Below are 15,602 nucleotides of genomic sequence, written 5' to 3' on the forward strand. Positions count from 1 at the left end.
CCTTTGTGCTGAGGTGTATCTTGACCTGGTGGCAGCCGCAGATGGAGGCAGCTGTAGTGATGATGGTCTGCTGGTCCTTGGTGGTGATGGCTCTGGGCCACAGTAGATCTTGACCTGGGGGCCGGCACAGATGGATGTGCTGGCTGCTGGATAAACGTCGCCTGTGTAGGACAATAATTACAACTAATTTCATTGAAATAAAGTTCAAGTAAAATGTTGCTCAAGCACAAATAACAATGCACACATAAAAATAAAGTTTGGGAGGTTGCAGAAGGAGTCTCTCTCAATCTCACACACACACACACGCACACACACACACACACACACACACACACACACACACACACACACACACACACACACAGGCTACATCTGATTACAAAGTCTCATCTGTACAGGACGGTAAAATAATAACAGGCACACATATAAATAAATCTATGACAAAGTCTCATCTGTACAGAACAGTATGATAAAATAATCGATGGCAAAAACTTGTCACTGTAAATGTCTCCGTTGTGGGACGAATAAATGATTGATTTAATCATCGACACATGTAATCTCACTTTTACACACCAACATAACGTTAACACAGAGTAAACGTTTGCTAATGGAGTCTATTTTGTCATGACTATCGATACAAAATATATATCAATAAACCTATTGTTCATTTTCGCGGTATTCCCCACACATTTCCAGTACACTATTACTGTAATATTTACACCTACCCATGTCCAAATGGATCCTTGTTGTTGTCTTTGTATTCTTCTTCTTCAGAAGAGTCGAAGACTTCAGGTTCTGAGGGTCTATCTTCACTGCTGCTAGCGAAAACAATCTCTAGCGAAGTCGGCAACTGTAAAGTTCATTTTAGCCATTTTCTCTGTCTCTCTCCCCTCACAGACGTAAACTGATGGGAGACACGTGGGCCCTTTCTCATTTCTCGAACTCCCCTCCTTGACTCCCCTCCTCGACTCCCCTCCTCGATACTTAGTCCCGCCCACAGGAGATGCGAGCGGAGGAGCCGAGGAGGGGAACCGAGGAGAGAGGAGGGGAAGCAGCAGGCAGTTAGAGAAATGAGAACTCCTCTCCTCTGAGCGGTCATTTTAAAGAGACGTCCATTAATGATGACAGGAGGCAGCAGCCTCTGTCTGATGGACAGATGTGTTCATGACCACTTCTATATTTACTTTGATTCATTCACAGTGCGGTGTCATGAGACAATAATGGCTACAGATGCGGACACACACATATATATATGTATATCCCTGCTGAAAAAACCAGCATGGACCAGCATGGACTTCAAGCTGGTCCAAGCTGGTCCATGCTGGTCCAAGCTGGTCCAAGCTGGTCCATGCTGGTCATTATGCTGGTGGACCAGCATGGACCAGCTTGGACCAGCATGGACACCAGCATGAACCAGCATGGACCAGCATGGACTGCTGGTCGTTATGCTGGTCTGCTGGCGCAAAAACCGTTATTCCAGCATGGACCATCATGAACTTCATGCTGGTCCATGCTATAACATGGTATGAAAAAAAAAAATCTATTATTATTAAGATGGCATGAAATACAAAAACATACCAATATTTCAGTTATACATAACATAAATAACTGCAAATTCATAGAATATCTATATTAAATACATTTGTTCACTCACACCCAAAAGATTACCGTTAAAAAAACACAATATTAGATCTATCTTGCAGCATAAAATAATTATGACATTGACTTCAAAATGTAGCTTTTTACTATTTTCGACCATATATAGCAATTTCTCATGTTTGTCTTTACAAATACAAATGCATTTTGTTTTTGCGAATCATTGATCTATTCCATAAAGAAAAAAATACCCCACAAGCAATGGCATTACGTAAACAAACATTTAAAGAGTTAAAATTCTGATAAATGTAGAATTTCTTTGAAAGAATTGCAATGATATACGGTTGAAATAAGGAGTAATAGCATATAGAAAGCTTATATTCTTGCATTGCTATAATGCATTTCAAAACTATAGACCTTTTAAAAAGTCACTATGAGACATGGTCCATCTACATTGGCACAACCAACCCCCTGGCTCATTAACTAAGTATAGTTTTTAACCTAAATTATTGAGTTATACATTCATATGTTATCAATTAATATGTTAATTGCTTTTACGATGCTGAATAGCTTAACTGCTATTTGTACACAATAGTAAGAAAATACCAATTCAAATTTCCAGAGGCATAGACATTACATACACAATGATATACAGTAAAACAGAAGGAAAAACAGACAGAAGCCGCAACCAAAAGTACCCATTAACCCAGGGGTGGGGAACATTTTTCCTCTCAAGGACCATTTCAATTTGTTCAACATCCTCCGAGGGCCGTACAAATGATTGACCTCTGCTTAAAAAAACTAAAATCACAGCCCATTCATTCGGCCTTTCTTTCATTCTGTGCAAAGAAAAAGCAACCTCTTAATCCAGATATCTCACCATGACTCTCGTATGCATGCACGTGCACAGTTGTGGCATGACCACCAAAACAGAAAGATATGGACACAAGATGTGTGCAAATGTATTTAGTTTTCTATCCATGTGAACATGATTAAAGTGAGGGGCGGACCTAACCTCCTCTAGGGGGGTCCCATGCTACCCCAGGAAGATTTTTTTAAATGTTGAAGTTAAAAGCATCAATCTGGTGCATTTTGAGAGCAAAATTAAGAGATCTATGGATACATCTCTCAACACCCAGATGAAACACAACTGTAAACAGATTTTCTTTTTTCTTTATGGATATTTTATAAATCACTCCCCTTTCAAACTGTATTCTTGTTTATTAACAAAAACTTTTTTTACTGTCATATAGTATTTTATACCCGTTTACTTTATTCTCTTGTGTTTTTATAACTATAATGATCATATAAAGAACCAAACCAAAGACCTGTAAGCATTACATTCTGGAATCTTATTTTGGGAGGGAGCTCGTTTAAAATGTAGCTGTATGGGCCATATTGAAAGCGGGCGGTGCACGCTTTGTGACAAACAACAAAAACGTGTGAGTTTTAACAACATGTTTATTTATTGACTTTTCATTCCTGTATGGCAATATTCATTTTGCACAGAAAATAATGTTTGTCTAAATGACCAACTAAGATATGCTAGTTACATTTGTTATGAGTTTTGGCTAAAATGGTAGCGTTAAGGTAATGGTTCTCCAACTAGCAATTGCTAGTTGGAGAACCATTTAGCGAGTTAAACAAGCTAACGTTCGAGGCATGCTAGCGTTAGCTGCAAGCTCGCGTTAGCTGCATTAAGAATATAGGTTCTGCATACTAAATAGTACAATATTTTACTCAGTAGTAGTTGTCAGAAATAGCCAGAAATGGACACCCTCGGGTAAAGTAAATCTACCCTGAAAACAAAGCAGTTCGATAAAATGCAATCAGTTACTGTTGTATTATACTCTGGTGCTGGTCCATTAACTGCTATCCGCAGACATGCAGATGTAATGTTTGAGGACCTGGAATGACATATTATACATTTTTCAGTTCAAGGAAAACAAATATTGAAATTAAAAGTAAGAAGGGATGTATTTACATCTCTGGCCCATATCTCTTCTCGGGGCGCTCCAGAATTCCGTGTGTCCCCTCCGGCAATGCTAAAGGCCCCAAGTCCACCTGGGTTGTCCAGGTCTTGGTGTAGGCGAGCAAGGAACGTTCTGGGGAGTGGGGTCTCGCCTGCCTCCAGAATTCTCCCCAGAGTAACATGTGTTACTGGCACCTAAATGTGGAAGAAAAAAAACAATATAATAGGATGGATAATGCAAATAACTGGGAGCATCAAATGCATTTCTTTGTAATCTACCTGTTTCTTTATGTAGAATTTCTATTATAGGGCTCTGGATGACCCACACGGCAACCACATCAAACGATCAATTAAGCAAAAATGTTTGCCTACGTTAAATACTTGGACGACGGAGTTAAAGAAATCGTTTCAACGTCTTATATTAAGGACTCCAGAAAAACAGTGCCTTCAAATGGGGAATCCCAATCCATCTGCTGGGCAATGGAAAAAAACATCAGAAAACATGTATTTAAGAATGCAGGTTCTGCATACAATGTGAGTGAATACAGAAATGTATGACAACCCAAAGCACAAAGGGAATTGTGATTGCATTTACCTCAACATTTGAGACATAACTTGTACGTGGAGACATGGCAGGGCTCGACAGTAACGGTTGCCAGGTTGCCATTGGCAACCATTCAGAAAAAATGTCAACCACTTCTTGGCCTTTGGTTGCCTTCAGTGGCAACCAGTTTTTAACATAAAGAAATAAGGACAGCAAACAGCAAAATGTGCACCCCAAAATAGATAAAAATTAATTATTTGTTGTATTAAGAGTGATATTTAATTATTGTTGTGACCAGTCGGAACCTGATACTTAAGTTGCATGTGCATTGGTGTGATTACCGAGCCATAAAGCGATGCGCGTTTACTCGCGTGTGTTTATTTTACAAAAAATGGCGAAGCTAATTAAGTTGTTTGACTGTGGAGTAAAAGGTTTGGCCAACCCGTCAACATCTCAAACGAATGTTCAAAGTGATTCATTCAACTGATAAAGCGCAAGATGAACCCGGACGAAAAGCAAAGAGGAATGTTGTCCATTCACTTCTGGTAAAAGTTCATTCAAAATAAGAGTCCCGATCTTATTACTACCAAAATAAAAGTGCAAAACGAAACTTTACCATTTAAATATTGGCATAAAATGATAATCACTTCTATACAAAGGTAACACATTTTAAATATAGTTAGACATATTAAAGGTAATTTACAGCATTAATAATTAATATCTAATTCTTAGCTGTGAATGGTTTTCATTTATTTAACATTAGACATGTTAATACATGTCTAATGTTAAATCTGTCTGGCCAATTCAAGACTTCAATGCTGAAGGGCCAGTGCATCTATGGTGGGGGTCAGCACAAAGGTAAACAAAAAACACATTTGAAAGGGAGACAACGGATGACCAAGAAACTAGTGACTTGCTCAATTCATTTGTGGATCTGTGAAGAACATGACAGCAGCTGCACTACTGGTATTTTGTATACCAGCAATTGAGGGTGGACAAGTTTACTACCACTTAGGTTTAAAATAATTGTGTTAATTACTTATTGTAAAGCATTTGAACATTCTTTTGTGTCACATGTTCATTATTAAGTTGATGTATAACTGTATAGTATCTTAATTATTTAAAATACAAGGTGACTAAAAATGGCAACCGTATTTTCAGTTTTGGCAACCAAAAGCTGATGCCTGGTTGCCAGCCTGGCAACCACTTTTAAAAGATAGCTTTGAGCCCTGCATGGTCTGCACAGGATAAAGAAAACGTTGTTTTGTCCAGTCCGAAATAATGTCTTACATAAATTGAAACAGCATAATCCTCGCTCACCTCAACATCTGCAACGTGTAACCCTGAATTGTTTTTGAAGTCATCTGCCACCTTAAAATGACATCACCAGGTAAGAATGAAAAATAATAATTACAGAATTGATACTTTGAAAGGTTTAACACAAAAATATCATGAATTAACTTACATCAAAATGTCCACTTTTCAGTTTAGCTCAGCGTTGATTGTACTGTGAGGCTCCAAGTACTTCCGTTTTGAAATTCTAAAATGAAAAAAGAACATGGGTATCATTAACAGACTGACTAATGAATGGCAATTTCACCAATAATAGGTTGAAATTATTCTACTGACAGTAAAAACCGAACAATTTAAATTAACGAGCAGTTTTTACTAACTCGGACTATAGCACCAGTGTAAGGTGACACTCAATTGTTGGTTTTAAAAAAAGGTAGAAAAATCCACACTTTAAAAAATAAATAATTGTTAAGATCTATATTATAAATTCAGATGTGAGAGACACAGCTACAGCTCCATCAGAACAGGAGAGGAAAATAATATGAGATATACAGCTGGGGGGGGGGGCATTGGGGGTCATTAAATGTAATATTATGGAGCCAGGGAGAGGGGTACATATTCAGACAAAACACAACATTTACAAGATTACATTTGTAATTTTAAATGAGAAAAAACAATGAATATTTTTAGATAAAAGTAATTTATTTGCCAAAAAAGAAACTTGGATATTCTAAACTGATTAGTATAATTTAATTTGTAAACCTTATCTGTGTTGCTAGAGTTCAAAAGATTGCAAGCATTATATATCTATATACTACGTCTACTGCACACAGATACAAACTGTAAGAGAAATGCAGTCTATGGTATTTACTTCCATCCATCCATCTTCTCCCGCTTATCCGTGGTCGGGTCGCGGGGGTAGCAGTTCCAGCAGAGAGCCCCAAACTTTCTTTTCCCTGGCGACATCAACCTGCTCTGACTGGGGGATCCCAAGGCGCTCCCAGGCCAGCGAAGAGATATAATCCCTCCACCTGGTCCTAGGTCTACCCCTTGGTCTCTTCCCAGCTGGACGTGCCTGGAACACCTCCCTAGGGAGGCGCCCAGGTGGCATCCTAACTAGGTGCCCGAACCACCTCAACTGGCTTCTTTCGACGCGAAGGAGGAGCGGCTCAACTCCGAGTCCCTCCCTGATGACCGAACTTCTCACCTTATCTCTAAGGGAGACACCAGCCACCCGGCGGAGGAAACCCATCTCGGCCGCTTGTATCCGCGATCTCGTTCTTTCGGTCATGACCCATCCTTCATGACCATAGGTGAGGGTAGGAACGAAAATGGCCCGGTAGACAGAGAGCTTTGCCTTCCGGCTCAGCTCCCTTTTCGTCACAACGGTGCGGTAAAGCGACTGCAATACCGCTCCCGCTGCTCCGATTCTCCGGCCCATCTCACGCTCCATTGATCCCTCACTCGAGAACAAGACCCCGAGATACTTGAACTCCTTCACTTGGGGTAAGGACTCATTCCCTACTTGGAGTGGACAGTCCATCGGTTTCCTGCTGAGAACCATGGCCTCAGATTTGGAGGTGCTGATCCTCATCCCAGCCGCTTCACACTCGGTTGCGAACCGATCCAGTAAGTGCTGAAGGTCGCAGACCGATGAAGCCATTAGAACCACATCATCTGCAAAAAGCAGTGGTGCAATCCTTAGTCCACCGAACTGCAGACCCCCCCCCCCACGACTACGCCTCGAAATCCGATCCATGTATATTACAAACAGGATTGGTGACAAAGCGCAGCCCTGGCGGAGGCCAACCCTCACCGGAAATGGGTCCGACTTACTGCCGAGGACCCGGACACAGCTCTCTCTTTGGGAGTACAGAGATTGGATGGCCCTGAGTAGAGACCCCCTCACCCCATACTCCCGCAGCACCTCCCACAGTAACTCCCTGGGAACCCGGTCATACGCCTTCTCCAAGTCTACAAAACACATGTAGACCGGATAAGCGTACTCCCAGGCCCCCTCCAGGATCCTTGCGAGAGTAAAAAGCTGATCCGTCGTTCCACGACCAGGACGGAATCCGCATTGTTCCTCCTCAATCTGAGGTTCGACAATCGGCCTGACCCTCCTTTCGAGTACCTTGGAGTAAACTTTCCCGGGGAGGCTGAGTAGTGTGATGCCTCTGTAATTGGCACACACCCTCTGATCCCCCTTTTTGAAAAGGGGGACCACCACCCCGGTCTGCCACTCCTTCGGTACCGTTTCCGACTTCCACGCAACGTTGATGAGACGTGTCAACCATGACAGTCCCTCAACACCCAGAGCCTTCAGCATTTCCGGGCGGATCTCATCCACCCCCGGGGCTTTGCCACTGTGGAGTTGTTTGACGACCTCAGTGACCTCCCCCCGGGAGATTGGCGTTGATCCCCCGTCATACTCCAGCTCTGCCTCTAACATAGAGGGCGGAGTTGTCGGGTTCAGGAGTTCCTCAAAGTGTTCCTTCCAACGTCCCAACACTCCATCAGTTGAGGTCAACAACGTCCCATCCTTACTGTACACAGCTTGGATGGTTCCCTGCTTCCCCCTCCTGAGGTGTCGGACAGTTTTCCAGAACAACTTTGGTGCCGCCCGAAAGTCCTTCTCCATGTCTTCTCCGAACTTCTCCCACACCCGCTGCTTTGCCTCGGCCACGGATGAGGCTGCTGCCCTTCGGGCCTGTCGGTACCTTGCAACTGCTTCGGGAGTCCCCCGGGATAACAAATCCCTGAAGGCCTCCTTCTTCAGTCGGACGGCTTCCACTGACCACCGGTGTCCACCAGGAGGTGCGAGGGTTACCGCCCCTTGAGGCACCTAAGACCTTGAGACCACAGCTCCCCACCGCGGCTTCGGCAATAGAGGCTTTGAACACCGACCACTCTGGTTCAATGTCCCCAACCTCCACAGGAATGCCCGAAAAGCTCCGCCGGAGGTGTGAGTTGAAGGCCTCCTGAACTTGGGCCTCCTCCAGACGTTCCCAGTTCACCCGAACTACACGTTTGGGCTTACCAGGTCTATCCAGAGGCTTCCCCCGCCACTCGACCCAACTCACCACCAGATGGTGATCAGTTGACAACTCCGCCCCTCTCTTTACCCGAGTGTCCAAAACATACGGCCTCAGGTCCGATGATACGATAACGAAATCGATCATGGACCTTCTGCCTAGGGTGCTCTGGTACCACGTACACTTATGAGCATCCTTATGTTCGAACATGGTGTTTGTTATGGCCAATCCATGACTAGCACAGAAGTCCAGTAACAAACCACCACTCCGGTTCAGATCAGGGGGGCCGTTCCTCCCAATCACGCCCCTCCAAGTGTCTCCATCATTGCCCACATGTGCGTTGAAGTCTCCCAGCAAGACTAAGGAGTCCCCTTCAGGAGCCCCATACAGGAGTCTTTCCAGGGTCTCCAAGAAGGCCGAATACTCTGAACTGCTGTTGGGTGCATAAGCACACACAACAGTCAGAGTTTTCCCCCCCATAACCCGCAGGCGTAGGGAGGCGACCCTCTCGTCCACTGGGGTAAACTCCAACAACGAAGCACCTAACCGGGGACTTGTGAGTATCCCCACACCCGCCCGGCGCCTCACACCTTGAGCAACTCCGGAGAAGAATAGAGTCCAACCCCTATCCAGAAGTAAGGTTCCAGAGCCGACGCTGTGCGTAGAGGTGAGCCCAACCAGATCCAACTGGTACCGCTCCACCTCCCGCACAAGCTCCGGCTCCTTCCCCCCCAGAGAGGTGACGTTCCACGTCCCCAAAGCCAGCTTCTGCCGCCCGGGTCTGGTCCGTCGAGACCCTCCGCTTTCACTGCCACCCGTCTGGCAGCGCACCCGACCCCATCGATGTTTCCCGTAGGTGGTGGGCCCGCGGGACAGAGAAGCGGAGGTGTTGCCCACGTTGCCTTTTCGGGCTGGGCCCGGCCGGGCTCCGTGGCAAGCCCGGCCACCAGACGCTCGCCGACGAGTCCTCCTTCTGGGCCTGGCTCCAGAAGGGGACCAGGGCTTCCTCCGGGCCGGGTATCCTCACTTCTTGTTTTTCCTTTCATGAGGTCTTTTGAACCAATCTTAGTCTGGCCCCTTGCCTGAGACCAATTTGCCATGGGAGACCCTACCAGGAACACAAGGTTCCAGACAACACAGCCCCCAGGTTCATCAGGGCACACAAACCTCTCTACCACGGTAAGGTGCTGGTTCTTCAGAGAGGTATTTACTTGTCTTATTATATTTAACTATACAAAGCGGGAAGCGCGTGAGTTAAATTCACTCTGTGATTGGCTGAGAGACAGGAGATGTTCGACTGATCCAGAGATCTATAATCTCTATTATAGGGCTCTGGACTGACCCACACAGCAACCACAAGATCGTGAAATACTTGGACGACGAAGTAAAAGAAATCGTTCCGACGTCTTATATCAAGGACTTTGACAGGGAGAAATATATACAAAGTAACCTTGACACTGTATATTGGGTACGCTGGGAGGACGATTTCTTCAAGGGACAAATATTATTTGTAAAGGGTGAGCGATGGTGTCCTGAATACTGCATTAAAACGATAGCGTTAATAAATGACCAACTAAGATATGCTAGTTACATTTGTTATGAGTTTTGGCTAAAATGGTAGCGTTAACGTAATGGTTCTCTAGTTGGAGAACCATTTAGCTAGTTAGCGGCAAGCAAAATACTTGGCCGCTGAGTTAAACAAGCTAACGTTGAAGGCAAGCTAGCGTTAGCTGCAAACTCCTGTTAGCTGCAAACTCCCGTTAACTGCTTGCTCGCGTGTTGCAAGCTAACGTTAGCCGGAAGCTAGCGTTAGTTGCAAGCTATTGCCGCTGCAGCATAATAAGGAGGTTGACAAAAACAGGCACTAAAATAATAGACTGTATCGCGCCACTGCATTACATAATAAGATGAATGACAGCGTTTCATGCTATAATGACAGCTCTTAGAAGAACATTCTAGAATTCAAGATTCCAGAGCAGTGTCTCGTGCGCAAAAGAAATAGGTAGCGCGTGAGGCCAATAATGTATACAAGTAATCCGTTCGGCCCGACATCTGCCAGCTAGGATGTTTGCTTATGTGAAATACACGGACGGATTTAAGGCTATTGTAGCTACCTATAACAAACATCCAAAACTTCAACCTAAAAACATATCAAGCGGACATCCTCTATCCCATTCTTTGGGAAGAAAAATATTTCAACGGCCAGGTTCTGCTTGGGAAAGGTACGAATAATTAGGCTACCAATTAACATTAATAAGCGAGTAGCCAACGGCTTATTCTAACCGTTAGACTCTAACGGTTAGAGTATGCAGACTTCATAAGCCGTATATACATATATATATTATTTGTTAGGCCTATATAGGCCTAACAAATAATATATATATGTATATACGGCATATATGAATTATATACTATTATAATATATGTATTATTCTAGCCGTTAGAGTAAGCCATCTTAATGTACCAGTAATGAATATATATTATATATATATATATATATATAATATATTAGTTACTGGTACATTAAGATGGCTTACTCTAACGTTATACTCTAACGGTTAGAGTATGCAGACTTCATAAGCCATATATATATTTAATTATTTATATAAACTACCGAAATTAAAGTAAGGTAAAATCATTACCATGGACATTAAACATTAACGTTAGCTTCACTTACACTTACCTTTTGACAGAAACCCAAGAGATTCAGGACTCAACTTCAAATCCTCCAAAACGAATCAGAGTTCCAAGGATCCAAGAAGATGTTTTGATTTGATCATTGTGAAGGGACATCCACAGAAATGGATGCTCTAAAAAAGAAATCGGTATGTTTTTCTTATTTTTAAGGAAAATGTTCTGAAAAATTCTTCTTCTTCTTCTTCTTCTTCTTCTTCTTCTTCTTCTTCTTCTTCTTCTTCTTCTTCTTCTTCTTCTTCCTGGTGCATGCTGGGAGATTTTCGGAGGATGAAAGAAAGAGAAGACTGGTTGTGGACTTAAAGGGAACCACTTCCTGGCCTTCCAGGAAAAAGGTGAGATTCAAATCCATGTTAATGCCAGAATTTATTGTTTTTAACTTTTTAAATATGATTTTTTTTGGGGCATTTCAGTTTTATTGGAAAGAGGCAGCAGAGATCTACTGGAAACAGTGGAGAGGGAGGAGATGATATGCAGCAAAAGGCCCATCCGGATGGTTGCTGCTCCGTGTGGAACATGTTCTATCAGGTAAAGCAATTTGCTACCCAGTTATTTTTGAGTTTGAATTTAGCATTTGGAAGGTAATTTCCAACAGTGCATTGTAAAGACTGAAAGATGTAAAGCTTGACATGATTTGGTCTTTTACTTAAGAGGATGTTTGTCTCTGATCGTCTTTAATGCTTATTTTTTGTATTGATGATATTGTTTTGTTCTTTATTTTTGTAGTGAGAATCACTTTGCAATTGTGTAAGTGCTATATAAATAGTTATACTAATATTATTGTTGTTACCATCATTGCTATTATTAATAATGTTTTCTTTGTTTTGCTGCAGAAAGGATCATGCCAGCCCACTTCAAACACCTGATCAAGAACTTGTGAATCTTCAGGCAGAAAAGATGAAAACACCTGTTCAAAGTTCCAGTTTCCTGTACATGGAACCATGCCTGTATGGGACTCTGTTCCACATGTCTTCAGTCAGTCCTGGACCCTATGACTAGTTCTACCAAGGCTTATTAGAGGTAAGCAGTGGTAGGAGAGGAGTGGAGTTATCTTTGTATTTGAGCTGCAAGTAGACAAAGGTGATCAAATGCTGATGCTTATAACGATCCGAGTAATTTGATATTGATTGTCTGCCAATACCGAATCCTTACCCGATTCTTCTATTTCCCAGATAATACAGCTGCACAATTACAACAGGAACTTATCTTTAGACGGTTAATACAGAAGGTACATTTAATAACAGATTTGACTGGTGGTAGGCTAAAAGGCTGTTTTGTTGATCATTTTATTTTTCATTACATTATAAAGATCTGCTACATTGGAGGATTCCAAAGCTGAGCTGGAAGGGGAAGTCACCACCTACAGGACAGCAAATCTAAACATTAATTTGGATAAAATATGAAACCAGGTATTTTCACAAAGTAAGTACATTTGTTTTTAAATTGCAAGCAAATAATAATGACAGTCTTGGATCGATTTTGCATTTTAACTTTCATCAGCAACTACAATAAAAGAAACAGACAAGATGGCAGTGAAATGTGTAAACAATCAGCCCATCGAGATATACACATATGAATTTATACTATTGATGAAATGTTTTTGTCCTTTCTTTGTCTTATTCACATTCTGTAGAAGAACAATCTGAGATACCTGAACAGCGTGAGCCTGCACCCTGGACACCCACACACCCCAATAATTCCCCTTCAAAGAGCGAGCCACATGGGAAGGTATATATTATTTCCATAGTGGAGCTTTTTTATTTTTGCTCCTCAGTCTCATATTGGTGTCTAGCTTTTATGTATAGGCTACTACACATTTTATGTTTCAGATTGTTGTCATTGACTTGCAAGGGGAGATTCCAGTGCGTCCAGAGGTCTGGGCAAAAATAAAAAACAACACAAGGGACTCCATGTTCGTGAAGGAGTTGGCTGTGGCGTTTTGGGGCACCGACACCTTAGGGGAAAGGAGCCTGACTGGAAAGGAATGCCCCACCACCAAGACCACCAGGCAGCCTCTAACCCCACAGAAGCTATCAGTTTTGAAAGGTATGTTCTTAGCAGCACTAGCCACTTGCTCTTTGTGAGATACCAAGTTCTTGGTTATTTGAAATGTAATATTGATGATGTAATAATTAAAACTAGGGATGGGTACCGAGCCCCAGCATTAACGGGCCCCCGGGGCTGAATTATTAAAGACCGTGGTACCGTTAAGGTCCAACGTTAACAATCTTTTTATCGGTAATGGAGACGTTAAAAAAATAGATGTCATATGTATTATTGCTACATAAACATTATATCGCAGTCTTACTGTCGCCAACTCTGTTTCTAATATGCAAAAAGACTACAACATTTATTTTCGATCTTACATAGTTTTGTGTGTGAAATAGATCGCTGCAGTGAACACGACTTTCTGTATTTGTTTATGGTTTATATATTGTTTATTTCATTTCATTTTGGCACCATGGCAGAGGCAATTATAGAGTTAATGTGCAGAGATTATAATGTCCCGTTTACTAAAATATGTATTGTTTTATGTTTAGTTGACAAAAGTCACTGAGCTACATTTCCTGCACTCAAGCATACATCTGAAGACAAGAGTTGTGTCCCCCTTTGGCCACAAGGGGGAGTATATATAATGTATATATATATATTGTATATATATATTGTATAGATGTTGCAACTATACAGAGCTTTGGTAATACTATATGTAACTGAGGTCATGCTAATAAAGCTATTGAATTGAATTGAGTATACCTTTAAGTGATCTGTCAGGAGGAAACAAAGGTTCGCCAACACATTACTCTACTGCTGAGAAAGGCTCTACAAAGACGTGAAACGATGTGCTGCAATCTGTGTATTTTTGAAGAATGCCAAGTAAAGGAAGAAAGTTAATAACTATTCTGTTTACAGTTCTGTCATCACATAATTTAATACGATTTGTTAAAACATTGTTGTTTCTTATTTTCAGTTTGCTTCAAGCAGTGGCTGTACGAGAAAGACCAATAAATGCTGGCCGGATTGGCAAAGACCGGAAGATACATAACAGAGAAGATAATGGATATTAACAAGAAAAAGAAAAAAAATACTTTGAACATTTTTTTTTATAATTTCTTTGTTGCTATTTACATTTTGAATTATATTTGTTATTTCTAAATAATGCATCTATTATAGATGATATTTTTATTTAGATGTAGGTTTTTTTTGTAATATTATTGTATTGTTAATGTATAATTTATTAAATAAAAATACTGTTATGAACACTATGTCTTTATTTTGATAGTTACCAGAATACATTGTATATTTAATACTAACATAAGCTGGTGATAGATCAATTCTGGTCTGCTGAAAAATCCAGCATGGACCAGCCTATGTTGTGTTTTGGTCACCAGCATGGTCCACCAGCATGGACCAGCATGGACCAGCCTGTGTTTTGGTCACCAGCATGGACCAGCATGATCTACCAGCATGGACCAGCCTATGTTGTGTTTTGGTCACCAGCATGGACCAGCCTGTGTTTTGGTCACCAGCATGGACCAGCATGATCTACCAGCATGGACCAGCCTATGTTGTGTTTTGGTCACCAGCATGGACCAGCCTGTGTTTTGGTCACCAGCATGGACCAGCATGATCTACCAGCATGGACCAGCATGGACCAATGCTGGTCCATGCTGGCAGATCATGCTGGTCCATGATGGTCCATGCTGGTGGTCCATGCTGGTCCATGCTGGTGGTCCATGCTGGTCCATGCTGGTAGATCATGCTGGTGGTCCATGCTGGTAGACCATGCTGGTGACCAAAACACAACATAGGCTGGTCCATCCTGGTTTTTTCAGCAGGGATATTTATATAAATATATACAATTTCAGAATCAAGCAGAGCACTCTCAAAATAACGTAACAGTATCAGAGACTGGATATATCCCCCCCCCCCCCCCTCTCTGGTCGCTACAATGTGGAAAATAAATTACGGGCCAAACGTTTTATTTACAAGTATTACAAGTAAGCAGAGGACACCAAACCAACTGAGACCTGTCTGTCCGCTGCATCTACGCACACACTGTACCACACACACACGCATAGACAGCTCCTAAAACAGGCTACAGCCGTGGTGTATTTTATTGTGAAGCACTAAATGGTTTTAGAAAAATATCGACTCTTTGTTTGTAGATATCTACTAAACTAAAGCAAAAAGAGTAGGCCTGTTCTACTGAGTGATATATATTATACACACTGCTCTGCTTTCGGACCTCACAGCTGTTCTCACTGTAAACATCGCGTCGCGATGAAAGCAGTTAATAAAATAATATCCAGGGGATGCATGCAGAGCTGTCATTGGCTGAGATAAGTCCGGCCGTACGTCACGAGTCTTTGAAACATCTCTGTTGCGGGAAATGCATCCACGAAGCAGCCGTGGAGGACCGTGGAGGACCCATCAGTGTATCCTCGGTTAGAGCTCCTCCAGAGAGCCT

General features: G+C 42.2%; 2 long non-coding RNA genes across 7 annotated transcripts; one reads left to right on the forward strand and one right to left on the reverse strand.

The window, feature by feature from the left end:
- Window positions 1-3,100: 3,100 nt before the first annotated feature.
- LOC117461322 (uncharacterized) lies at window positions 3,101-11,330 on the reverse strand. 2 transcript variants are annotated; one of them, XR_004553685.2, is made up of 6 exons: window positions 11,124-11,330; window positions 5,578-5,652; window positions 5,433-5,483; window positions 3,848-4,038; window positions 3,581-3,763; window positions 3,101-3,503 (listed from the first exon to the last, which is right to left on the reverse strand). It is a non-coding gene; the product is annotated as an uncharacterized lncRNA (long non-coding RNA). The 2 variants fall into 2 exon arrangements; XR_004553684.2 differs by having other exon boundaries at window positions 3,848-4,041.
- On the forward strand, window positions 10,201-14,221 carry LOC117461371 (uncharacterized). 5 transcript variants are annotated; one of them, XR_011644731.1, is made up of 10 exons: window positions 10,201-10,662; window positions 11,394-11,469; window positions 11,548-11,662; window positions 11,861-11,881; window positions 11,968-12,154; window positions 12,307-12,362; window positions 12,444-12,556; window positions 12,768-12,862; window positions 12,964-13,180; window positions 14,103-14,221. It is a non-coding gene; the product is annotated as an uncharacterized lncRNA (long non-coding RNA). The 5 variants fall into 5 exon arrangements; XR_011644732.1 differs by lacking the exon at window positions 11,861-11,881; XR_004553690.2 differs by lacking the exon at window positions 11,861-11,881 and having other exon boundaries at window positions 11,567-11,662.
- The last annotated feature ends 1,381 nt before the right edge of the window (window positions 14,222-15,602 follow it).

Source organism: Pseudochaenichthys georgianus, chromosome 16, assembly GCF_902827115.2.
Source record: "Pseudochaenichthys georgianus chromosome 16, fPseGeo1.2, whole genome shotgun sequence".
Classification (NCBI taxonomy): domain Eukaryota; kingdom Metazoa; phylum Chordata; class Actinopteri; order Perciformes; family Channichthyidae; genus Pseudochaenichthys; species Pseudochaenichthys georgianus.